The sequence below is a fragment of the Lissotriton vulgaris genome, chromosome 1_1 (genome assembly GCF_964263255.1).
Source record: "Lissotriton vulgaris chromosome 1_1, aLisVul1.2, whole genome shotgun sequence".
Taxonomy (NCBI): Eukaryota; Metazoa; Chordata; class Amphibia; order Caudata; family Salamandridae; genus Lissotriton; species Lissotriton vulgaris.
The window spans coordinates 720,546,708-720,572,602 of record NC_141685.1 but is presented as its reverse complement, the minus strand read 5'-3'; the positions used below and the strand labels follow the sequence as shown (position 1 = coordinate 720,572,602).

At 44.7% G+C, this 25,895-nt stretch overlaps 1 protein-coding gene across 1 annotated transcript in view; it reads right to left on the bottom strand.

Annotated features, from left to right (window-relative positions):
• LOC147747710 (coagulation factor XIII B chain-like) overlaps window positions 1–25,895 on the bottom strand; it is a 706,417-nt gene that overhangs the window by 589,811 nt on the left and 90,711 nt on the right. The window lies entirely within an intron of this gene.

Sequence of the window (25,895 nt, the reverse complement as noted above, 5' to 3'; positions counted from 1 at the left end):
GGGGCTGTTGAGCGGAAGGGACCAGAGGAGCTCGATGGGTCTGTCACCTGTAGCGTCCTGGAATACTTTTTCGCGCACCTCACCAGAGAGTTCCACACCATGAAGAAAGACCTCACTGCTGAAATCTGTGAGATACACAGAGACATTGATTCTGTGGGGGAGCGAGTGGATGACCTGGAGAATCAGACAGCTCCAACAGGATGTGCTCCGGCTGCGAGATCAGCATCTAGATCTTCAATCCCATGCAGAGAATCTGGAGAACTGCTCTTGCGGCAAAAATATACGGATCCGTGCAGTACCTCAGGGGTCAGAGGAGCAGGACATCAAGACCTTTGTCATAGATTTGTTCCGTCACATTCTGGGAGGTCCCCCTGACCAGAAGATCTGACTCGACCGGACACACTGAGTGGGCCTTAAGGGATCACCAATGGCCCCTCCACTTGATATCTTGACATGTGTACACCACTTCAAACTCAAAGAGCGCATTCTACGCGAGGCACGGTCCAATCACCACATTGAATTCCGCTCCTGCAGGCCTCTTCTCTTCCTAGACTTGGCAGCTTCCACTCTACAGAAACGACGCGACTTCCACCCCAATACCACATTTCTCTGCTCCAAAGATATCTCTTACTCCTGGGGGCATCCATTTCATCTCCTTTTCAAATGGGAGGGCAGATTCAGCAAGTTACACTCTCTGGAGGAAGCAACATCGCACCTTCGGCTGCCGGAGGCTGACCACGCCGGACCGGAGAAACCTACTGCCTCCAACCGCCGAGCTGACAAAATCCGCTGGCAGAGAGTCGGAACCTTGCCACTGGGCTCTCGCCTAGATCCAGATGTGATCGCCAAAGAACGCTCAGCAATTCTTCAGTCCCTGTCAGAAGACTCCAACACCGCGGACTGACCTATAATTTTGGAGGGGCCAATTTTTGCTTTCTTGTTGGGTTAAACCAGATGTCATGGCCGGGTCCGGGGCAGGGGGCGGCCGGGGGTCCTGCTATCCACCACGGGTGGACTGCCTGGGATATTTGTGGACTATTCATCTAAATGTTTCTTCTTTTATGTTCTTTGTTTGAGTTTTTTTCTTTTGGGTTGCTTCCTTCTCCTCCGATGTTTATTAAGTGTTGTATTACGCTATCCCACCATGCCTCCAACCCCTACAAGGGCAGCACTGTCAAGTATGGTGAGTTTGAGCCCATACCCCTATGGCTCCTGAAATTCACATTGCGTCCCTGATTGTGAAGGGGCTAAATACCCCCACTAAGCACCATGCCCTTCTGTCCTACCTGGAGGGTTCAGATGCCCATATTTGCCTACTCCAGGAGACAAATTTGCTCTCTGTTGATACCCACTGGCTGAGGTCAAAGGCGTTCCCTCACCAGATGTTCTCCTCAGCCACTTCCAAAACCACTGGGGTTGCCATCTTGGTATCTTCCAGGTTCTCGGGACGTGTTGGTAGCAAACAGGCTGAAATTAAAGGGAGGTTCTTAGCTTACACCTTCACCTTAGATGCACACACATTCTCGATAGCCTCGGTATATGTTCCCAATAGTGGGCAAGAGGCTTTTATTAAGATAGTAATTCAGGAGCTTACAGTCCTGCCAGACAAAACAGTCTTGCTGGGGGGGGACTTTAATATGGTAGTAGATGGGGACATGGACCGCTCTGGGCAAAGATGGGGCCAGACGATGACCTGGTCTACCACAGGGAAATGTTTACTAGTGGAGGCTGGACTTACCGATATATGGAGGCTTCGACATCCCAACACCAGGGTATACACATTTTATTCACACCCCCATAAAACATACAACAGAATTGACTAGGTCTTTACTTCCAACCCCTTAACGCAACAGGTCTGTGATGTGGAGATTCTCCCCTGTCCCTTGTCTGACCACTCCGCACTGCGGGTTTCTCTTACCATGCCCCTGCGGCTTCCTACCCACCCCTTCTGGTGCCTTTGTGAGACTATGGTTCAGCATCCCTCAGTAGTGCAACAGATTCAGAAGAGCATAGTCGACTATTTAGCCACAAACAACACTCCAGGCATATCCTTGATGACTTTATGGGAGGCTATGAAGGCGGTGATTCGAGGGGTCTTCATTGGCATAGCGTCAGCCGACAACAGAGATAGACAGGAGAATCAAGAACGCTTGATGAGCGAGGTCACTGAGCTGGAATGCATCCACCAGCGGACTGGTGCTCCCAGAGTCTGGAAGCTCCTAAAGGCGGCCTGGGCACACTTAGCGGGGTTGGATGTTGACCGAGCTGAATATGTGGCTCTTCGCCCCAAACATGCCTTTTATGTAGGAGGAGATCACTGTAGGTGTCTTCTCACAAACCACCTTCGAGCGCAAAGACAGGCTTACAGAGTCCCTGAGATACAGGATCCACGGGGGGAGAATGTAGCGAGGACACTGAGATTGTGGAAGCTATCAGACACTTCTATGATACGCTATATTCGGCTCAAGCTCTGTCTGAGACTGAACCGACTCGATACCTTCATGACGTGGCTACAGCCAGACTGCTTCTGACCCAGGCAGCTGACCTGGAGGTCCCCATTCGACTGGAGGAGGTCATCTCAGCGATCGCTCGCCTAAAACTTAACAAATCACCCGTTTTCGAGGGGTTCACCTCCGGTTTTTATAAAAAGTTCTGTGAGATGTTGGCCCCACTTTTAGTGCACATTTTTAACTCAGTTGGGTCGTCATCAGCCTCTTCCTTTCCGTCCGCCATGTTGGAAGCCTTACTAACAGTAATTTCTAAGCCAGGGAAAGATAAACGTCTCTGCGACTTCTACCGGCCCATATCCCTTCTCAAGGTAGACCTAAAGATCTTTACCGGAATTTTAGTGGCCAGACTTTCTCATCATCTTCCTGGTCCAATAGACCCGGACCAATCACACTATGTTCCTGGGCGACAGTGCTCCGATAATAGCAAACAGCTTTTCCACTTGATTGACCGTTCGGAGCTGTTCCCGGCGGAACACATGATCCTCTCGGTCGACGCCGAAAAGGTATTTGACAGGGTTCACTGGCCGTACCTTCGGGCGACGCTAGTCCATTTTGTCCAGCTGGATCGCTTTATTACTTGGATCTTCCAGAGCTATGTAAACCCAACAGCTATGGTGCAGGGGAATGGTGTGGCATCAGTGGCCTTCTCTATTTGCAGGGGAACAAGGAGAGGGTGCCCGCTGTCGCCGCTCCTCTTCGCTCTCTGTATGGAGCCTCTAGCTCAAAGGGTCTGTGATGATCCAACTATTAAAGGAGCGCGCTTCGGGAGCTCGGACCACAAACTCTGTCTGTATGCTGATGACGTGGTGGCGACCTTGGAGCATCCTCTGGAATCTCTGCCGGCATTCTTAGATGAACTTGCCCGGTTTGCGTTCGCCTCAGGCTTTCAGATCAATGTGCATAAGTCGCAAGCTCTTAATTTATCATTAGAGCCCGAGACGCTGGAACTTCTACAGCGCACCTTTCAAATTCAATGGGTCTATTATTCTGTCACTTATCTAAGCCTTTGGGTGGCTCCCACCATCTCTGCCACTAGACAGTCGAATTACACTGCACATTTGAGACAAGTTCAGGATTCCCTCCACAAGTGGAGACCCCATTCCCTTTCGTGGTTGGGACGGATTGCGGCGGTGAAGATGGTGCTACTGCCCCAGATTCTCTACCTATTCCATACTCCTCCACTGATACCCCCATCTGGAGTTTTACGGGCCTTACAGAGAGACATAGAGCGCTTTATCTGGCAGGATCAGAGGGCTTGGATGCGTCGCAACCTTACATACAGGGACCCGCTTGATGGGGGACTAGGTGTTCCCGACCTTTTGGCCTACTGGCGAGCAGCTCAGATGAGAGCACTAGTGGTGTGGTCACGCCCTGAATCCGAGAAACACTGGTTATTTATGGATAGGTCCCTGGCTGCACGACCATTATGGAGAGTTCCCTTCCTTTCACGCAAGGGACGCCCTCGCAACCTGTATCTCTCAGAGGTAACTTGGCCCATAATGTTGGCTTGGGATAAGACTTCTACCACAAGGGGGCTCACAACATTCCCATCTCCTTTTACGCCATTGTACAGAGCCCAGAATTTTCACCGGGACTAGATTATGGGAATTTCACCATTGTACGACGGAAGCTAACCACTCCATTAACCATTTTTTTGACCTTTCCGGACCCTGCCCTTTCGCTGAATTCCATACAGATCAAGGACTTCCCAAAACGGAGCGCTACCAGTACCTACAGATCAGACTTTGGGTGCTCCACAGGGAGGTGAGGGAGAGTGCATAGAGACTGCTCTCACCGTTTGAGAAGTGGTTAATCACATGGCACAGTGATGCACGATTGACATCAGATCTGTATAAATTCACTCGAAACACCTCCGACACTGGGAAATCCCCTGGCCTGCTGCGCTGGGAGGGGGAGCTGGGCAGGGAACTCACACTGAAAGAATGAAATGATATTTATTACCGGGCCCACCGCACGGCCCGCAATGTTGCATCTATCGAAACGGCCACTATGTTGGCCACCTATTGGTACTTAACTCCGGTGAGGCTTCACAAGGGTAACCCTCTTCATAAAGCCTGCTGTGCTGGCGAGCCTGCGGCTCACCAGGCACCCTTACCCACTTACTTTTGGATTGCCCCATTCTGGGGACATATTGGCAACAAATCCTAGATGAGGTTGACTCCCACTTTGATACTCAGGTCCCGAGATTCCCGGTGAACCTTCTCCTGGGCCTCCCCAATGCCATCACCTTCCCACTTACGTCTAGGAGAGGCAAACAAGTAGCGCTAACCTTAGGTGGGGCAGTCTAGAACATCCTAACACACTGTGATTTCACAACAGTCCCTACGCCGATAGGCTGGCTTCATAAATTATGGTCTATTCTAGGGATGGAGAAGATTTCCCTCTCTTCAACCAACCCCGGGGCTTACTTTCACGACTTGTGGGCATCCCCTCCTCGCGCTAATGACATCCGAATTTAAGGAGCTCATCTGTCCCAAATATCTTAGATTGTTAAGATAGGCGGATCTTCCCTCAACGCTTGCCTCTGCTACATCTGTCACCCAGTAAACTATGAGGATTGGTCATTGAACTGGCGTACTTTCCTTTCATTTTATCGGGTTGGCTTTCCTATGAGGAGGAGGGGGGGCTGTTTTCCCTTTTGTTGTTTGTTTATGCCTGAAATACATAATAGCGATATGCCGGCTTGTACCCCGATGATTGTGGAGCACTATGGCTTGTTCATTCTATTTGTGTGTAAAATCAATAAAAAAAAGTTAATGAAAAAAAATGGGTCTCCAGGCTTTTTGCCTTAAATTGACAGCTCATATTCGAAAAATAGGACATTGAGAAGGGCAGTTTTTGATTTTTTAAATTAGAGTTGTAGCCCAGGTGAGCAAACCCCAGAATTATATGGTCTACTCTGTCCATTGATTCATCACCCGTCAGGTATATTTCATATACATAGGATAACACCTCCTCATCAAAAGTGTGAAGTAACTGTGACTCTGGATAAAAACAGCCCAGAGCTATTCCTATACCCTTGAGGCTAACAACAAATTTCCCCTGTGTACCTATCACTGAAAATGCTATCAAATATCTACTTTCAGGAGCTATATTTTGGCAGAAAAATCAATTTGAGATATCTAGTGTTTTGTATTTTTTCCTCACAATGTTATTAACTAGTGCGTCACTGTGTGCATTTTGTACTGTGAGTAGATGTGTTTAAATGTCTGTAGTCTAATATTAGACGGTATGAATTGTCAGGTTTCATTACAGGAAACAAAGGGTTATTCATTAATGAGGTGCAATTTTCTATAACACCCTCTTATTTAGGATGTTCTAACTTGTATTTTAACTTCATGTCTTATTGGGTACTGTCTCCTGGGTTGAGGAGTTGACTTTAATGGGATCTCATGATGAGGTGACTCCTCATCCCACCCAAAATGATTGCGGAATAGTGCAGGAGCTAGAGCTAAGGTGCACTCCTTGGCTTAATAATATTTTAGTGATTCTGGAACGAGGCCTGAAAACGCTGATAAAATTACAGTTTCCCTGTTTGGGCACTTCATTAAGAACTCAGGTGGCCAATCCTTTTCAGTCAAAATAATATCATAACCATATGTCTTGTTCTCCCAAAAGAGAGTCTTGATGTTCCTGGTTATGTCCCCATCACACTGGAGCATTATTTCGTATAAACGATGGGGGACACTTACCCTTGTATCAGGTGTTTCAACAGTGATATGTTCACTCAGCGCTACTGCCACCAGATAATCCAACAGGTTCCGGAGAGCTATCGAGACATCTACTGCACTGTTCAGCATTGTCATTGTCTATTCCCTTTTCAGTAGCACAGTCCTCAGTAACCTAGGCATGCCTTATTTTAATCCCAGCTACCTTCTTCTTTTTGAAATGAGGTTTAATAGTCTTTAGTTTTTCTTCTATTTTAATTAAGTAGTCTGATGAGCGTTGTGATTCCTTCTTCAATTTCACATGCTCTTCTGGTCTACCCTCTGACTGTCCACCTCTCTCTGGACGTGTATCGGTTGACTCCTGAGAAGAACGTCTATCAGTATCCTGATACCTGTAGAACTTCCTAATGTAATCACGGTTTCTAAAATTATATTACTTCTCAGTGGTGTCCTATTGAGGAGACCCACCAAGTGACTGTTTTAAAAAAAAAAAATTATTGTACCAATTCTTCTCAAACAAATCGGGGCTTGCTTAGAGTTATCTTTTTCAGAATTACTCTTAACTTGTGGTTTTCCAATTCTGGCTCCCAAATTACCTCTACGTAGCATAGGTTTCTTTCACAATTTCAGGCAATTCCCACTCCTGCTGTGCAAGAGTGAACTTCCTCAGGCGTTGGTGTATGCCTGCCCCTTTTTGTTTCTTAAAATAATGTCTGATACTGCTGCAAAATGGCCATTAGTTTCATTCTTAAGTCCAGGGCAGGTGCTGCCCTGTACTCATTCTGTACCTATTTCAGTACCTTAGGTAACACAGCCAGAGAATACATACCAAGTGAGCTAGTGTAAATGGCAGCGGAGACTGTACCCCAAGTGGCACTGTCTTCCACCGGGGGAGCCAACTCTATATTCAAGTAAATAGTCAACAGTCTGTGTTTCTCCTGCTGGTCCATATGGGGAAGAACTGCGTCAAGCTGGCTAATTTTTGGTGCTATCCAGAATGGAATTTGCTCCCAACTGGTCGGAATCTTTCCCATTATGGAATTCAGTGTCTGTCCGTTGATACCCGTAGTAGCCAATTGTGGTTGTGCAGCCTAAGCAATCCGTTTAACTGTGAGTGTTTGCATAATGATCTGTGTAAAATTCTGTAGATGTTTACTAAATCTCTGTATAGTGTACGCATTTCTGCTGTAGTTTAAATTTGCAGTGTTTGGATGCGGTGTGTACGATGCTAAGGCCGGCCAAGCCGCTCCTTCTTTTCTGAGCGAGCTGAGTCTCACATTTTCTGTAGTGTGCGAGAGGGCGCCTTCAAACCAATTTATATGCTCTTAGTAAGAGAGAGGATGTTTTTGTTTCCTATATGGTGTGGATTCATCGGGTATTTCATTTTCGATATAGGTGTGATGCAATTGCATACGAGCATATGCAACTGGGAATTTAACCCAGGAATAGAATACCTCTGTTCTTAATGCTTCTTGTGCCTCAGCCATGAAGGTTTCTGAAACAGGGAGTAAGGTCCTGGGACGTAGGGTTAGCTGGACCATATGCAATATTTTGGAAGAAGGGGGGTGGCTGACCATACAGAGAATTTGATCTCCTTGTTTGGAGTAACAAATAGAGAAGATTTCAGAATTTGTCTGGTATTATTTATTTTATACCCTTTTGCTTTTTGTTTTTTATAGGATTCAAAGATTCAATTGTCCAAAAAAAGACATACCATATACATACAGTTAGTCAAAAAATATATACAAAACAACATTGCATATGACAAAACATAAATTGAGCATTTCATATATACATTTACACAAATGTTTGTGCATCACCATAAATATTCATTGTTCGCACTATCTTCATATAAAAGAAGTGTATTAACACTCAAATAGAGAAGAAGGCGAATGGAGAGACTGATAAGTATTCAAAGCAGTTCTATAAAGACTGGAGGAAACAATCTCAAACTCAGTCACACTAAGAAAAACTTGTTGCTAGTTTTCATCAGATGCTTGTCTCCATTTTGGCCGACGCGTTTCGAACTCGCTATTTTACTTGGCGGGTTCTCGTCAGGGCTTTATCACTTTATCCTTACAAATATCATGACCAGAAGGTGGGGTTCAGAAATGATCTACGGAGGTCCCCGTCGTAGTATCTTACTGTTTTGTTTCTGATTCAGTGGAAGAGTTCGCCCATTGTTTGTGAATATCCCACGTATCCCGGATGCTCATTGATGGTTAGCCACCGCGAGCACTGACGACCGATTGACCAGAGGCAACGGAAACGGACCGCGCTTGTAAACATCAGCCGAGTCCCGCTGCAAGCCGACAGATCTCCGGTTTACATAGCAGCCCACGCTTACAAATGACAAGCGACTAACCCGCCCCAGCCGAGTATCGAAGCTCGAAGCACAGGCATCCGGGATACATGGGATATTCACAAACAATGGGCGAAATCTTCCACTGAATCAGAAACAAAACAGTAAGATACTACGACAGGGACCTCCGTAGATCATTTCTGAACCCCACCTTCTGGTCATGATATTTGTAAGGATAAAGTGATAAAGCCCTGACGAGAACCCGCCAAGTAAAATAGCGAGTTCGAAACGCGTCGGCCAAAATGGAGACAAGCATCTGATGAAAACTAGCAACAAGTTTTTCTTAGTGTGACTGAGTTTGAGATTGTTATCTCCAGTCTTTATAGAACTGCTTTGAATACTTATCACTCTCTCCATTTGACTTCTTCTCTATTTGAGTGTTAATACACTTCTTTTATATGAAGATAGTTCGAACAATGAATATTTATGGTGATGCACAAACATTTGTGTAAATGTATATATGAAATGCTCAATTTATGTTTTGTCATATTCAATGTTGTTTTGTATATATTTTTTGACTAACTTTATGTATATGGTATGTCTTTTTACGGACAATTGAATCTTTGAATCCTATAAAAAAACAAAAAGCAAAAGGGTATAAAATAAATAATACCAGACAAATTCTGAAATCTTCTCTATTTGTCACTCCAAACAAGGAGATCAAATTCTCTGTATGGTCAGCCACCCCCCTTTTTCCAAAAAATTCAGCCATGAAGGTAACATCTCCACCCATAGCTGGGAGACCTTAATGTAATAATCTCATTGTAACTGCATGTTTGCAATTCTCTGCTATGTTTAAAGCTCCTTCCTCAATGTGCTCTCTGTTTTCGGACATTGTTTAAGAAAAGGAAATTAGTAAATTAATTTATGGAGATGGTGTTCGCACAATGTGGGAATGTTTTATCATGCAAGCTTGAATAACCCACAGCCAATACATAGGGTATACCTACTCAGCTGAGGCGGATATCCCTACCACCACAGATGTCTCCAGTTTAGGTAGACCGTCAAATAAGAACCCAACCCAACCAACATTGGCAGCACCATGTCATGTAGTTCCCACTAATCCGTAGGTTCTGCATGTTTGCTGGACAACATAAACTTTGGGTGAGGTGCCCAGACTGATTCCGGATACCCCCGCAGAATATGTTGATCTAGAGACCAGCTAGCTCACAATGCCACCATAAGCCCCCCTAGATGCACAAGGAGCAAATTGTTTCTGGCAACCACTGAACATTACAACCCTGATCCCCCGGGGATCACGGTAACAGATCTAGAACACTTTCACTCAGTCACTTGTGCACCCTGTTCGTTTTTCAATATATTTATTGAATCAAAGTTATTCTTGCATGGAATGCATGTGCTGCAATAATCAGTAGGCAGAAGTTGATGAAAGTGATTGCAAGCACTAAAAGAGTTAATAGCAGATACAGGTCCACCATGGCGCTAAAACAGTGTATATATGCAGGCATATAATACAAAGTAGAAATAAGATGTACTCCTGCTATGCAATCCCTACTCTATGTGTACCTAGAGTGTGTGTAGGTGTAGAGCCTAGAACCCCCCCAAGGGATGAACCAACCTGATTACCTGGCAGGAAAGAATGTAGGACCTTGTCCTGGTCATGAATTAGACACCCCTCACGGAGATGTCAGATTGCTGCGTGGTGAAGTTTCAGCTTGCAGGGACCCACATTTTCAGCTGAAGTGCCTCCTCTGCTAATCCCCTGAGATGTTTTTTTTTTTAAAGAGCATCATTGCGACGTATGTCTAGATTAGCAATGTTATGGATCTGCAGATAGCCCTGTCGTCCATGGATTATGATGGAACCTCATTTGTACATCGTACGTAAAGGCCTTGTACTTGATGTTTGAGGCATTGTTATAATGTTGTGCAAAGCCGAATGTGTAAATAAAAATAGTTTTAGAGAAACAAATCCAAAATTGTCACGCATGCAAATATGTGAAAAAAGGTCACAGCAATAATATTATTGTGCAGAAACGAAGACAATGTAAAAAAATGTGCAGCTTTGTTACATGGGCCTAACTCAGGCACATAACACTGGCTGATGAGTCCATAATAAGGATAAACCCGGTCCACTTTTGCTTGTATTCTGGTTCAGGGGGAACCTGGCCTGGCAGTTCGGGCTGGACTGCTCTGTTGAGGAGCAGAGTCAAGGCTGATTTGCATATGGGTGAGTCCAAACTGAGGTGGGATGTTGGGTGAAAAATTATGGATTAGGATGCAGCCCGAGCAGTTGCCAGTGGATGAGATTAATTCAAAAACTCCATCCATCACTTTGTTTTTTTGATGCCCTAAGTGTGACGGGTATGTTCAGACATCAGTCCTGTGCTCACTGTGCCACTTTAATCAAGCTATACTGTTGTATGGCATTTTAGATTCCGAATTAATTTTCCTGATTCATGCCCTTATATAGATACAATTCACGTTGCCCTTATGTAGGCATAGAAATCAAGCCCTTATTTAGGCATAGCCCATGCTACCCAAATACAGGCATGGCTACTTCCATCCGTTCACCAAACGTCACAACGATTTCTTGGAAAACCAGCTGAAGCCGTTAGGAACTTCCCCTTGCTTGAATAATGATTTCTCCAAGTACTCAGATATTTTAAAATGAATAACTATTCCTTAGGGGTTCATTCATGACGTTCATATGCCCAACTTTACGTCAAAGATGGCATTCCTAAACACCTTCAAGGTATAAATATACCTTCACTTGCTATGGCACAGCACGGTGTGGTTCGGTGCAGTTCAACGACCTACTTGCCCGACACAGCTCGCTAAAGCAAGTGCCAAAGGAAGCCGACTCTATAGCTGGCGCACTGATCAGGAAGCTGCCCTCCTCTGCCGAGAAACCCAGCTCCAGTGTTCTGACTCCCCTTGCGGGGTGTTGGGAAATCGAGTCCCGAGACAGAGATACCAGACCTCCTTCATTCTAAGGTATGGAGCTGATTAAAACCTACAAAAATCTTTGGCAAATTCTTGGCAAAAACTAAACCTATGCTAAAGGCTATACTTACTTCTTCCCTCGTACTAGACTTATGTTAGGTACATTGGGTTAGGCGTATTTTAGAAGCACCAGTTGAGTATTTTAGCCTGTGTTATTTATGTATGTATTTTTATGTGGCCATACAATTCTCTTACAGTATTATATCATATTACTGTTTTTACGCATTATACTTTGCATTCTGCCTAACGATTGTTGCAGTTCACCTCTCTTGCATGAGAAAGAAGACTGTTCAATAAAACCTTTTTATGGAAATGTCCGTCTCTCTATTTCTGTGCACCCTCTATAGAAACGAAGCATGCACGATTGACTGGGTGAAATACTTATCTATTGTTTCCACAACTCTGAAGATAGTTATTCCAGTCTTAGGGAAACAAAGTTGTCAAAAACTAATCCCTTCTTGTGTATTTGAGATAGTTTCCAGTGACCTCTGAGCTAGCTGGCACTCACTGTTAAGTTTAGTATATTCGATAGAGCCCTACTGACCTAAGTCCTACGTCATATCTATACGATATACTATTCCAATGCGCAGAGCCTATTAGGAATATAGGAACTACACTACAATACCTGGCTGATGAGCCTATAATAATGGCAAAACTGGTCCTTGGTTGCTTGTATTATGGTTCAGGGAGGACCTGGCTTGGCAGTTTGGGCTGAACTGTTTTCATGAGAAGGGTCATGGCTAATTAGCATATGGCTGGGTGCAAACTCAGGATTCATGGTGTGTAAAATAGTGATAGACTGGGCAATGGCCCAGTAATTACAGTGGCTGCGATTAATTCAAGCATTCCATCCATCACTTTTCCAGATTTTGCATACTTTATAAATTGGTTAGTCAGCTAGGGAGATTGGTGAGACATCACCAGAAAGCCATGCTGTCATTGGTTGGTTGCTGTCAGAGCAGTGCTGTGATTGGTCCTTTCTTGATCTATGGAAGAACAGGAGATGAGTGGACCTGCTGCCTATGACCTGAAAAGAGCCTTGAAAACTGGACATGCTTTCCCTCCTTTACAGAGGACAAGGAAGTGGACTTCCAGGGTCAAAAGGCTGACCTTTTGCTTGGGCTACAGGGACAGAAAAAAAGCTCAGGGAGCCTTTTCCTACATTCTCAGCTGATCAGTTGTAACTGTACCAGCCCTGAACACTGCTGCAGTGAGTCTTGAGCCTGAATTGCTGTCCCCAAGGTCCAGACCACATGGCTGTTGTCAGAGTGTACTCCTCCTATCAAATCCTGAAACCTGGGACTTACAAACTTTTTGCAATCTTTCTGCTCTGAGAACCAACAGGGGACTAGGATCAACCTGCCAAGCAGTTCCTACAAAGATGTGTTGCCTCTGGGCCAAAGATTCAGGTTGCTCCCGCAACGTTCTTCTCTGCAGCCGCAAATCCAATTCAGTGGGACCTTGCAAAGAAAATATCTGGCTTCATGAAGCCCTCAGCAAGAGACCTTCTCTAGGCATGAAATTATAATTTCCACTGTTCTGAGCTTTCCAGCCAAAAGTCAACTGCTTTATCAATAGCCCACTCAGTGGCTATCTGACTATGTGGAGCCCTCTTTAGTCACAGCCTGCTGCCTTGCCCCAATGGGTATGTTGACTTCAAATCCAGAGACAAATTCCAAATGTAAAACTTTTCACTGGGACACACTTGGTCCCTGTATCAGACATTCACACATATGCAGTCAGCCTTAACCCTTATCCTTGTCATAATCTATTATAACTTGATGACCGTGATTGATGCTTAATGCTTTGTGGTGTCATTTTGAACCAAAAATGGTATAAATGTGTAACTCCGGTTCTGCTCGTTGAATGTTTGTCACTCTTGTATCATTTTATTTAATAACATTTACTCTATTTTTTCTATATTGGTTTGATTTTTTTCTTGTGTTGTTTTTTGACTTTATTATTGTTTCAGTACTGCATGAAATCTTTACATATTGCCTCGAAGTTAAGCCTGCTTGTCCTGTGCCATAGCTACAATGGGATGGAGATCATGATAATTTAGTGGCTCTAAGGGTTCACACTGACAAGGATTATGATTATTATATGCGGTCAGCACTCACCCCATTACCTAATACCCCAATTTCTCATATAGAGGAACAGGACAGACCACCCAAATGGGGCACAAACCTGTAACATAAAACGGTATGGTCAGCCACCATATAAAAGAATGAGAAGAAAAAGAAGAGGAGTAAAGATGTGAACATTCTAATTGGCTTCCCTGCTTGTTTACATGTCAATTTACTTCTCATTGAATGGTAAATGTATGTGGTTGGGTATGTGTGTATGCATTGAGTGAATGAATGCAAGAATTAGGTAATGGTTTTTCACTGTATTAATGAATGCAAGAGTGCATAAATTGGTGAGTGACTGAGTACCTGGATGGATGTACAGATGGATGAATAGATGGATGTATGAATACATGAATCAATATGAGAGTGGATGAACAGGTAGATTTCATTTGGAAAGGAGGTGCAATTGCAATGTTACATCTGCTAGTTGTGCACAAAGTCATCCAATTACATAGGTTGCCTGTTTCACCTAACTAAGAAGATGGGAGATCTGGACCAAGCAGACCACTGCCTAACACAGACAGAATGTGTCAACTTTGGCAAGTTACATGCATCACCCTCTTGAGGTTTCTACATGTGCCAAGGTCAACCAAATAGGTGACCTCCCCATTCCTCTGAAGGGTAGGTAGCGCCCAGTCCACTTTCCCTAGAAAGCCATAGGTGCCACAGGCTCCAAAACCTACACCTTCTGCCCTGATTGGCGCTCCACCATGGAAGCCTCTTGTTCATACCAGAGCTTCTGGAGCTCTTGGCCGGCCTCAAGGATTTTGTTTACTTTTTTTATGTATTCATCCATCCTTCAATGAAGGCCAAGCACATAATTCGCAATGTCTTGCTTTTGCTCCTTAAGGGGGTCTCTTTCACCCTTCCTTGACAAGACAGAGGAGCCTTCTTACAGGGGAAAGCACTACTCCCTTTTGTGGCACCTATCTGTAAGCAAAAAGCAGGCAAGGTAGTAAAACATCTCATCTCCCTCTGAGTTTTTCAGGGAGTCCATCAATCATGCATTTTAGGGTCTTGTTAAATCTTTCAACAAGCCCATTTGTCTGTTGATGTTATGGTGCAGTAAACCTACAGGTCTCCTTAAACTCAGTCCACATGTGTTTTATGTAGACAGACATAAGGTTTGTACCTTTGTCTGATACTGCCTCCTTAGAAAAGCCAGACCTAATAAAAATACCAAGGAAGGCCTAGGCCATTATAGCACAGTGGTGGTCCTTAGTGGAATTGCCTCGGGGTACCTGGTGGCATGCTCCACTACCACCAGAATACATGTATTCCCTGATGGTGTTGGAGGGTAAAGGGACCAACAATGTAAATTCCTTCCATTTTAAAGGGTACCCCAACCACTGACAGTGAAATTAAGGGATCCTTAAGGTGGAGTTGCAAAACTGCTTCATCTTCTGGGACATTCCTGGCCAGTAGAAGTGATTGACGAACTTACTCCAGGTTTTTGTCTGGCCGTGATGCCCAGCTAAGGGAATGTGAGGCACTACCGCTCTCCTAGTGGCACCAGGTTTGGGGTCTCTGGCCTCACTGTATAGGAGATCCTCCTCCAAATAGGTCCTGTGGGAACCACTGAAATATCCCTTCTCCTTATCAGCAGCTTTCTGCCTCAGGCTTTCAAGAGTGGGACATGTTCTCTGCCCCTGGCACAGATCTTCCCTAGAGGGTCCTAGAATTGAGAGCTCTGCTGTGTAAGGTCCAAGCCCCTGAGTCTCAGTTCCCTCTGGGGCTCACAAGTCTTCTCCCTTGGGAAAAGGGACTTGGTCTGGTGTCTGCTTTGAAGCTAGTTTACCAGACTTCCTGCCCTTTCTCTTGGAAGGTTGCTCCATCATTACAGACTCCAACACTTCTTTTTCACCCTGGGCTTTGCTTTGTGCTCTTGCTTTTACAAACACCCATCCAGATATTCCCAGCATAGCTGCATTGATTTTCCACTCGACTTCAGCTCATGCTGAGTACTCCAAATAATTTCAAAGCAGACACTGTACAGGGATATCAGGAGACACCATTACCCTTTTGAGGCCACTAACCCCTCCCCAATCTCAGGTCACCAAGCCCATTGGATGTTCCTTAGCCTGATTATCAGTGTTGAGGACTGAATGGGTCTGCCCAAGGAGAAATTGCTTTGGGGACACCCGGGGCTCAGCCACCATGGTGATACTGACACCAGTGTTTCTCAGGGCTTCCTCCCTAATCCCATTGATATTTGGTTCTTGCCTGTATCTCTCCAGGTTACTGGGCCAGACAGACAGGCTAGCTACATCCAACCATCCCCTCTGAGACTGGTGTTGCCTCCGTGAGCACCTTGACATGGTCAGGTCTCACCTGTTATCCCATCTGGAGACTCACAAGTGCATGTACCGCAGGTGTGATAGTGGCATTCTTTTTGCTTTTACATCAAGGGCCTCCAATTCGATGTCCAAGTGCCTTACAGTCAGGACACCAAGCCTTTTGGGGATCCCAGTGTTTACCCTGGTACTCACCCTTGAGCTGTGAAGATTTTCTGGGCTCACCCTCCTGAACAGTTTTTTGGAGGCCTGAAAAAGACTCATTTTTGTTTTTCTCTTTTCAGTCACATGCTTTCCTTGTTTTTTTTGGCCTCTTTCTTTTGGTCACCCCTACCAGTGCTAGTTTCGGTCACCCTTGTTTTGACCATGTGGTCTGCCTTCTTCCCCAACTCTAGAAGAGAAAGTGGACCTGGGTCTACAAGATGCTGATGTAACTTTTCATTGTAACAATTACTTAAAAGATGTTATTTCATAATAAGGGCTCCCGGTTTTCCTTTTTTTACGGATTTTTACTTATAAATACAGACGGAAATCTATATTTTATTTGTCTGTATATATATTTAGAAACAGCAAAATACTAGAAAATGTTGCCACGCTGCCGTGCTCCAAGTGCACAAGACCGTGTACATCACAAGCCTGTTTCATTTCCACTGGAAAGCTCTACGGTCTACAACAACTCAAATGAACATCCATTTACCACGGCCAAAGGGTGGTAATAAAGTGCTGTCAGGACACTTGTTAGCCTAAACTTCACCAAGTACCTCTCCTTCCCACACAATGCCGTGAATTACTCAGGCGATTCCTGAGCAGACGGCTTCTGGGGGGAGGTCGGTGTCTCTCCTGAGAGGAGCATCACGTTGGACGCGCTCCCGGGCCAGAGGAAACATACCTTTAACTCAGATCTCCCCAAACACAATGGAAGAGAGGCAGGGCGAGGGCTTCTAAGCGGAAAGGGCCGGCGGGATGGCTGCTTCTTTCGAATGCCGGATGTTGTGAAGAGATGTATTTATTCTCGCTGTGATTGTAGTGTTATGTGGCTGAGAACATTTCTATAAATAATTTTAAACCAGCTCTTGGGGGCGTGCACATGTGTGTTGATAACACTTCCAAATAAATCACAACTTGTTTGTTTAATCCTCATGCCAAACTTAAAGAGCTTCTAGCAGCGCTAATTTACTTTCAGTACTGGGGGGGGGGACGTGTGTAGCAATTCCCCCACGATCAGACAGGTTGTTGTGGCTGTGTGAAAAAATATTTCAAGGTAAAGTTTATTTAAGAAACCTTATATACAACTAGCAGAGCAAATGGCTTAGAAGTAACTGCCAAAAATAACGTCCATAGACGCAAAGGGGTGGTTGGGCCCAATGGGAGGGAGGGTAGGTAGGGCCACACTAAAATTCAAAAAATTGTGATTACCTATGCCTCCAAACTGTGATTTATACAACACTTTATTGTGGATAAACAATAGTTTATTAGTTTACCCCCGACATTGATTTATGTCTTTGAGTTATGTCTTAGTTAGCGACAATTATTTTCATTGTTTTCAAACAACAGACATGAGATCACCGTCAACCTCATATCAGGCCATATACAATTCAACAAGTGATTTGTGCATATATACAGTGCAGAAATAATGATAATAATCCAACACAATTAAAGACAAAACATTCAAACTCTTTACATGGACAAGAATTGTCATGAACAAAAATTCAGAGAAAAGAACAGTTCACAGAAACAAATCACAATTACGAGGAGAGCGAGAGTAAGCAGTTTTTTTGTAAGGATTCAACTCTCAGCTCATCAGACACAATCAATATGTGCTATTGAAGAAAGAAAGCCCAATTTGTGCAACAATCGTATTGACCCTTAGTGACAGGGAAAATGCCGACGCGTTTCGAATCCTGCGACTTGTTTACAGGAATCTCGTCAGGGCGCTGTAATTGTGGTCCATGGGAACTTGTATTTTGGTGCCATGGAAGGCTCCTACTTGAATGAAGGATCGTCTATGCCGCGTGGGGTTTGGGCTTAGGTTTCAGCCGTCCTTCGGCAGGTGTGCCGGTAACGGAGTTTTTAATTCTCCATGCTAGCTTGGTTTATTTATATGCGAAAACGCAATGGCAGGTTCGCCGGTATTGGAGACTGTTTGGTTGTAGATCGTCAGGTGACGCGGAGAGCTCTAATGTTCGAACTTTAGAGCTCTCCGCGTCACCTGGCGATCTACAACCAAACAGTCTCCAATACCGGCGAACCTGCCATTGCGTTTTCGCATACAAATAAACCAAGCTAGCATGGAGAATTAAAAACTCCGTTACCGGCACACCTGCCGAAGGACGGCTGAAACCTAAGCCCAAACCCCACGCGGCATAGACGATCCTTCATTCAAGTAGGAGCCTTCCATGGCACCAAAGTACAAGTTCCCATGGACCACAATTACAGCGCCCTGACGAGATTCCTGTAAACAAGTCGCAGGATTCGAAACGCGTCGGCATTTTCCCTGTCACTAAGGGTCAATACGATTGTTGCACAAATTGGGCTTTCTTCCTTCAATAGCACATATTGATTGTGTCTGATGAGCTGAGAGTTGAATCCTTACAAAAAAACTGCTTACTCTCGCTCTCCTCGTAATTGTGATTTGTTTCTGTGAACTGTTCTTTTCTCTGAATTTTTGTTCATGACAATTCTTGTCCATGTAAAGAGTTTGAATGTTTTGTCTTTAATTGTGTTGGATTATTATCATTATTTCTGCACTGTATATATGCACAAATCACTTATTGAATTGTATATGGCCTGATATGAGGTTGACGGTGATCTCATGTCTGTTGTTTGAAAACAATGAAAATAATTGTCGCTAACTAAGACATAACTCAAAGACATAAATCAATGTCGGGGGTAAACTAATAAACTATTGTTTATCCACAATAAAGTGTTGTCTAAATCACAGTTTGGAGGCATAGGTAATCACAATTTTTTGAAAAATAACGTCCAAGCAGGAAGGGCTAGCTCGTGGCTTGTGACATAAGTAGCTGAACCCAGCACTTGTCTTGCTTCTAGCCTCCATTCTCCCCAAGGCTGCACAGTAAGATCTCCCGGTCTCCCTCCAGCATCTTGACGTTTCAATGATTAAGCCACTGAGCACAGGGGGGGCCCCTGTAGACACTGCCAGAAGTCCATTAAGAAGGGGTGAAAAAAAGAACAAAGCCTTGTTTACAAGTAAATGGTCTTTTTAAAGACCTGTGAAGTACTCGGGTGCGGCTGGCAGCTCAAAAACTGTCTGTGTGTGTGTGTGCCCGGAAAGCTGTCTCAGCCCGGACCGATACACAGGACGGGTGAGGGAGAGTGGGGTTGTGGGGGGGGGGGGCTGAAGCCCTTTGAGCCCAATGGGTGGTGCACACCTGGTGGGAGAGATGGCCCCACTGTGCAACCCGGGAACCTGTAAATCCATGTTATGAGGTCTGATCACTTGGAAACTAGCCAGCGCAATTTGAGAGTCTGGCATGGATGTTTTGACTGGTTTGTGAAACAATGCAGGGGAGACAGCTACCTACAGATCTGTACAATCATCCTCACAGTTTGACCAAATAGAACACTAATCCCCTCTAGCAGAGCCCTAGCCAAGCAATTGATTGAAATTCCTCAAAATGGATTCCCTCATCCTTGCAAGCAGCTATTGCCCTCCGATGTCTCCCCTCTCGTACATTGACGGTGGCAGTGCCCTCACTTAACAACCGAGCGCATGTGTGTATTGTTAATTTAAATAAATGTGGAAAAATACTAGCTGTAGCGTCGTCTTTTGCTTGTGGCAAAAATAAATGTGGATAAATACAGAAAAAATGCTGGAAAAAAAATATGGATAAATACAGACGGAAATGGCAAAAAAAGAAATAATATAAAACAGGGAGCCCTATTCATAATCAAATTGTAAAGTCCTTCATAGTCATTCACAATGTTACCTGTTAACCAACCACCCAGTGTTTTCACTGAAAAGTCAACAAATTCAACCCAGGACTGACTCTGGGTTTTTCGAGTCTCCCTGAATCTTATTCTACACTCTTCAGTGGAGAGTCCAAAGCCCTCAATCAGGGTACCCTTCCTGTGGTCATATGACACAGCATCTTTTTTACGCAATGTAGGGTGGTCTATTGCTGCACTTCCCTGAGAATAGTTCCCACAAGAGAGAAGCCCCATTTTTCTGACTTCTTTTCTTGCTACACAGGCTATCTCAAATGAAGTGAAAAATTTGGTGATGTCATCTCTTTCTGAATATTTTTTTAATTTTTTTAACAATTTTATTTATCAAGGTTTATCAAACATTGAAATGAGCTCACAATTTTTGCATTAAGTAGTCAATGCATGGTACATACACAGAATAGCATTATTAATCTTGCACATACATAGTGATCATCACATACAGTCCAATCAGGGTGAAGATAATATTGCAGAGCGTGTTGCGTAATAACCCTCTCACACCTTCCAGTGTCTAGCCTTGACAGGGAGCATAGGGAGTTCTGCGCCAGACATGTCCAGTGTCCCACCTGGCGCCCCTCCAGCTCAGCTGTATTTACAAAGTTCGCACTCCAGGCAGTCAATGTCACATACTGCAATGCTGTACTCGAGTGGCATCCTTCTGGGTATCTTGCGGGGATGGTTCCTGGTCACCTTCACAGTGCTCCCTAAGGTAGGACATCAGTGGCCCTCAAATTTCCTTCAGGCGGGACATATACGGCAGCAGTTCTGCATAAGTTGTTAATTGATCTTTACTGCATATGAAATCGTGCAGCAGTCTTTGAACTTGGGGGCCCTCCCCCTACCCCATCTGCAGGCCACCCTTCACTTGGCCAGCAGTCAATCTATAGCAGTGAACTTTCTGTGTACCTTAGGGATGTCCGCTGTGTACCCCAGCAACGCCAGCAGAGGGTAGAATGGGAGGGATCGTGTGATCACTTCTGATAATGCTTCCTGTACCTCCCACCAGTAACCCTGGCCAGATGTGGAAAGATGGCTCCCTCTAGGTGGGATCTCAGGCAGCAGTCATCGTTCTGTAGCTTATATTTAAGGAGCAGTGTGGGAGTGTAATGATTCCTGTGCAAGAACTTGAAATGTATGATGCGTTGCCTACTGCTTGTTGTAATTTCGGCAGTCTATGCGTAGCTGAAATCCCACTGCTCATCTGCCAAGGGAGAGCCTAGGTCGCAATCCCATGAAGCCCTGGCTCCTGGTGGGCCATGTGGTAGCTCTATCAGCTCCGCCCGGTATATGCGAGACACAGCATGTGAAGGGCGAGACATCTTTAGTGTGGTATCCATGATCTACAACGGGACCGGCTCCTGCGGGAAACACGGTGTATTGTCCCGTAGTTCATGTTTGAGTGTGATATAGAGGAACATCTCCAGCGGGGTGACATTCTCCCCCACCAAGAGCTCCATTTGATTTTTGAACCGGCCTTCATTATATAGGTCTCCCCATGTGTGTAGTCCCCTCTTACGCAACATGTTGCAACATACTGCTTCCTGTGTGACTGGGGCGAGTGTCAGGTGTGGCAGTGACACAAGGGGAGAGTAGAGTGGGGTCGTGCCCATTTCCCTAGTCAAGCGTTTCCAGGTGTTATTGGTGCAAGAAACCGTATGGTGCAATACCCTCTCGCCTAGGATGTGCGCTCCCAGGAGGGAGGTGAGGGGTGTAGGTGTCATGCAACCCTGTCGCTGGCCAGGTGTGGCATAAAGGGTGGTGGGTGGAGCCAATAGATGGTGTAATGAGCCTTTGCACTGAGGTAGTATAGCTCCATGTCTGGAGCTTCAAATCCTCCTTTGGCGAATGGCTGCCTCATGAGTTTCCAGCTTAATCGGGGTTGCTTCCCACCCCAGGCCAGCTTAATGAGCAGGGAGCAGAGAGTATTCAATAAGTCGCGCCCTAGGTAATAGAGTATATTAAGGAAGAAGTATAGTAACTTGGGGAGGATTTTCATCTTCATCAGGGCCACCCTGCCTGCCAAGGAAAGCGGAGGATTGAACCAGCGGTCTACCCACGTGCTAATCGTTTTTATCGCTGTACCATAGTTTGAGCACGGTGTCTCCTCAGATTTCTGGTGATGGTGACCCCCAAATATTTGATTTCATGTTCGCACCAGCTCAACGAGTAATCAGAGGTGAATTGAGGAGTGTTAGGGGTGAGTGGGAAAATCTGCGATTTGCTCCAGTTAGGCTTTATCCCCGTTAGATGGCTAAACCTGTTGAATTCCCTCAAAATGGGATTGAGGCTTACACTGGGATCCCATAGGTAAAGGGCAATATCATCTGCATACAGCAAAATTAGGATTTGATGGGAGGAGTAGATTATGGCATAGTCTCTGTGGTGTTGTCTAATTTTGGCGGCCAGGAGCTCAATGGTCAAGGCAACTAATAACAGGGATAGTAGGCATTCCTGGCGAGTGCCCGTTTAATGACGATTGGGTCTGAATATTACCCATTAATTTGGACCACTGCTTATGGCTTGGAATAAAGTAAATGGATCCAGGCTAGGAAAGGGCGAGGGAGGCCCATTCAGCCCAGAATGGCTAGCACGTAATTCCATTCAAGGGAATCAAATGCCTTTGTGGCATCCAGAAAGATCCCAGCGGCCGAGCAGTCGGGTCGCTGTTGTGAAGAAGCGTGAAGATGGTGCGTAGATTGTGGAACGTGGCTCTTCCAGGGACAAAGCCCACCTTGTCCGGTAAGACCAGCCCCTCCATAAGCAGGGTCAGTCGGTTGGCTATAACCTTAGTGAGTATCTTTGTGTCACAATTAATTGTGTCTTGCCTGGTTTGAGTAGAGATATAATTAGAGCCTGTCTCATGGAGAGAGGGCAGCATCCAGAGTCACACACTTCTTCCAATACCTGTACGTGGCTATGTCAGGGGGAGCGCAGCCGACAGTATGGTAGAGCATGGCATAATAGTTTATGAAGATGTGTAGTATTTCCTGGGAGGCTATGTGTCGTGCCCCTCTTCGTCTACAATTTCTAGTGTAGAAGCCATTTTCTGTATGATACCAAATGCAGTAAGCTTCTAGGCCCTGTTAACTTGACGAGAAAGAGATACGTGGCACAAGGGAAGATGCTCGCTTAGGCACATACACGTACATTTCAGCATATCCCATTTCACAATATGTTTCTGGTCATTACTATTATGTTGCAATTATTAACTGGAAAAGCACCAGACTTATATCTTACATTACAGTGGAAAGTCCCAGAAGCAGCCCACTTTGGTCACGTGGTCAGCAGCAGTATACTTCGGACCTTACATGGTATACTACTGTTTAAACTCTTGCTAATTGGTCAAATGAACTATGCTTAATTTGTGCTACGTATGTTATGATGCTGCATCCTTTGCTGTTTGGGTCTTTAAAAACTGTCAAACCTGTCACCTCTTTGGACATTCGGTGACTTTGCGGATGTCTCCATGCTGCACGTTAATTTGCTGTTTGTTGATCTCCAATAAATTTTGCTATCTTATGTGCTTACAGAGAGTCGTATGTGTGGATTCATTTATTATTTCAGCTTCTACATTTGGTGGAGAATGCTGCTTTCAGACCTCTGATGATTTCACGGACCGCAGTTCGTAGACATGAGGTTCGATAATATTTACATTTGTCTTTCTCTCTCCTCTGTGTCCCTTGGATGCCGGGGGACTGCCTGCCCGTAAGTTGACTTTGTCTTGACTCTGGCTCCGGCTTTTTGCTCTCTCTCAACACATTTGTATGACCCCAAGTTCACAGTTCTCCTCTGCGCTTCTCTCTCTCCCTCTCCATCTGCTTTTTCCTCTTCTAATGCCTGGGCTCGTTTGCCAGTGCCCTGGCGACATATATATCTTATGTTTCCACAGCTTGTGGGAAATACCAATGGCTGTAGTAGCGGCCGTGCTTATCTCTTTCTTCTGTGCCCTCTTCGTGGCTCTCATAATTTATGTCGCAGTCTGTCATCATTCGGTCAAAAATCAACAACAACACAGTTCAGAGAGGGTCCAAGGGATATCTGATTTAAAGACCCGCACCTGGTTATTATCCCCAGCTACTTCTATATGTCTAACACAAAAACACAGGGGGTCTACCAGCTAAATTATGTGGCTGTACTGTCAATCCGAGTCACCAGGATCTCGGGGTGTATAAATCACATGAAGACAGCTAATTTCAATATAAGGTGAACAATATATGTATAGGAAAAACCAACACAACACCAATAATTTGTACATGGCTGACAAATCCAAAACAGTTAGCAAAAGGTTTCCATCAAATTGACTCAATGATCAGTCCTATCATTTGGCCAAACCAAGGTGTTTATCAGGCTGGTCCCCTGATCATTGGGACATCAAGCACCGCACCTTTTATTGCTGGTTAAGGATTTGGTCCACCAACATAGACGAACCGTCAGTGATGGCTGATCTTTGATGATCAAGTAAATAACAGTGAAACAGAAAATATAGTGACTTTAAAATAGGATGGAGTGTCTTCCTACTGATAACTTTATTCTACGGACAAAACACACCTCCTAATTAAAAACCTAGAACAGTGCAAGAGAGACAGTCAACAAATATCTGTCTAGTACCGGGCCAACATGTTTCTGCCTAGTGGGTAAAACATCCCATGGCATTCGTCAGGGCCTCTGTTCTTATAGTAGTTGCACTAATAGTAGTGAGACAAAAGAAACACCACCATCACCAAAGTGGGAAAAGTAAAATGTAAAAGTGGTTGGATACGATCAACCTGTAACAACCATAGACATTAGCCCTCCATATCAGTTAGGAAATACGAATTCTATGGAGGAAAATGTATAGTCGTTAATTATAAACTTACTGTGTTAGTCACCTACACATTTTAATTCACCAAAATTAATTAAAGAAAATAATGTATTCATGCTCACCCTTCATGGTAGGGAAAAGGACCTCACCTCGCCTGGACCTTGCTCAGGTTATAAGAGGCCCCGCGCTACAAAAATATATAAGAGGTAAAACAGAAATACAGCACCCTAAAGCATAGTTTCAAAGCTTTTTGAAATGCCCCACATACTTTCTGTCTATCACATCCCCTTATATCTAGATATCAACAAGTGAAGGAACTCCAGCACTCAAACTATGTGCGCCCAGTCTCTAAACATCCCAGAACTATCTTCTAACACTAAACTATATCCATAAGGATTATTTACATATTACTAGTGGGACTAGTAGTCAGCTAAAAACTATCAGCATCATTCTTTATGGCTATATTTCACATACTAGGATTGCTGTGGCTCCCACTTAGTGTGGTCAGCTGTAGACTCACCTATCTGGCGGTACCTCAGGCTCCCATCTGAGTCTTGAGGGAGGCACCGACTTGTAATTGGTCTCTTCTTTAGTAGTGTCTCTGGGGGTTGTTGGTGTGGTAACCCTCCACCTACGTTGTTTGAATTCCGACCTCTCAGAGAGATTTTATTGATCCCCAAGGCATAACCCTGCTTCCTAAATGGCTTGAAAACCAGGGCCATTGTTAATCTCCTTGTTTTTAATAGAATTTAATAACATTTAAGGCTCGCGCTTAGAACTACTGCATGAGAACATGTCCTCCATCTTTGTAGTTTATTCGGGTTCCTATCATCATCGGTGTTTGCATTCCGACCTTTCAAAACGATTGTTAGACCCCATGGCTTAACCCTGCTTCTTCATGGCTTAGAACCCAGGAATATTGTTATTGTTCGTTATTTTTAATAGAATGTAAAGCGCACTAACTCGCGCCTGAAATCGTGCGAGAACTCGCGCTTCGAACTACTGTATGACCTCATGTATGCCATCTTTGTAGTTTATTGTGATAGGGGGTGCTTTAGGTCTTGCAAGCCCGACCATGTTCAGTATTTTTAATTTTTGTTTTCTCTAATATGCATGAATAGCGTGCTCACCATTGCGCTCGATTAGGAACACAGAATCCCCGTGCGTTCTAAATTCCT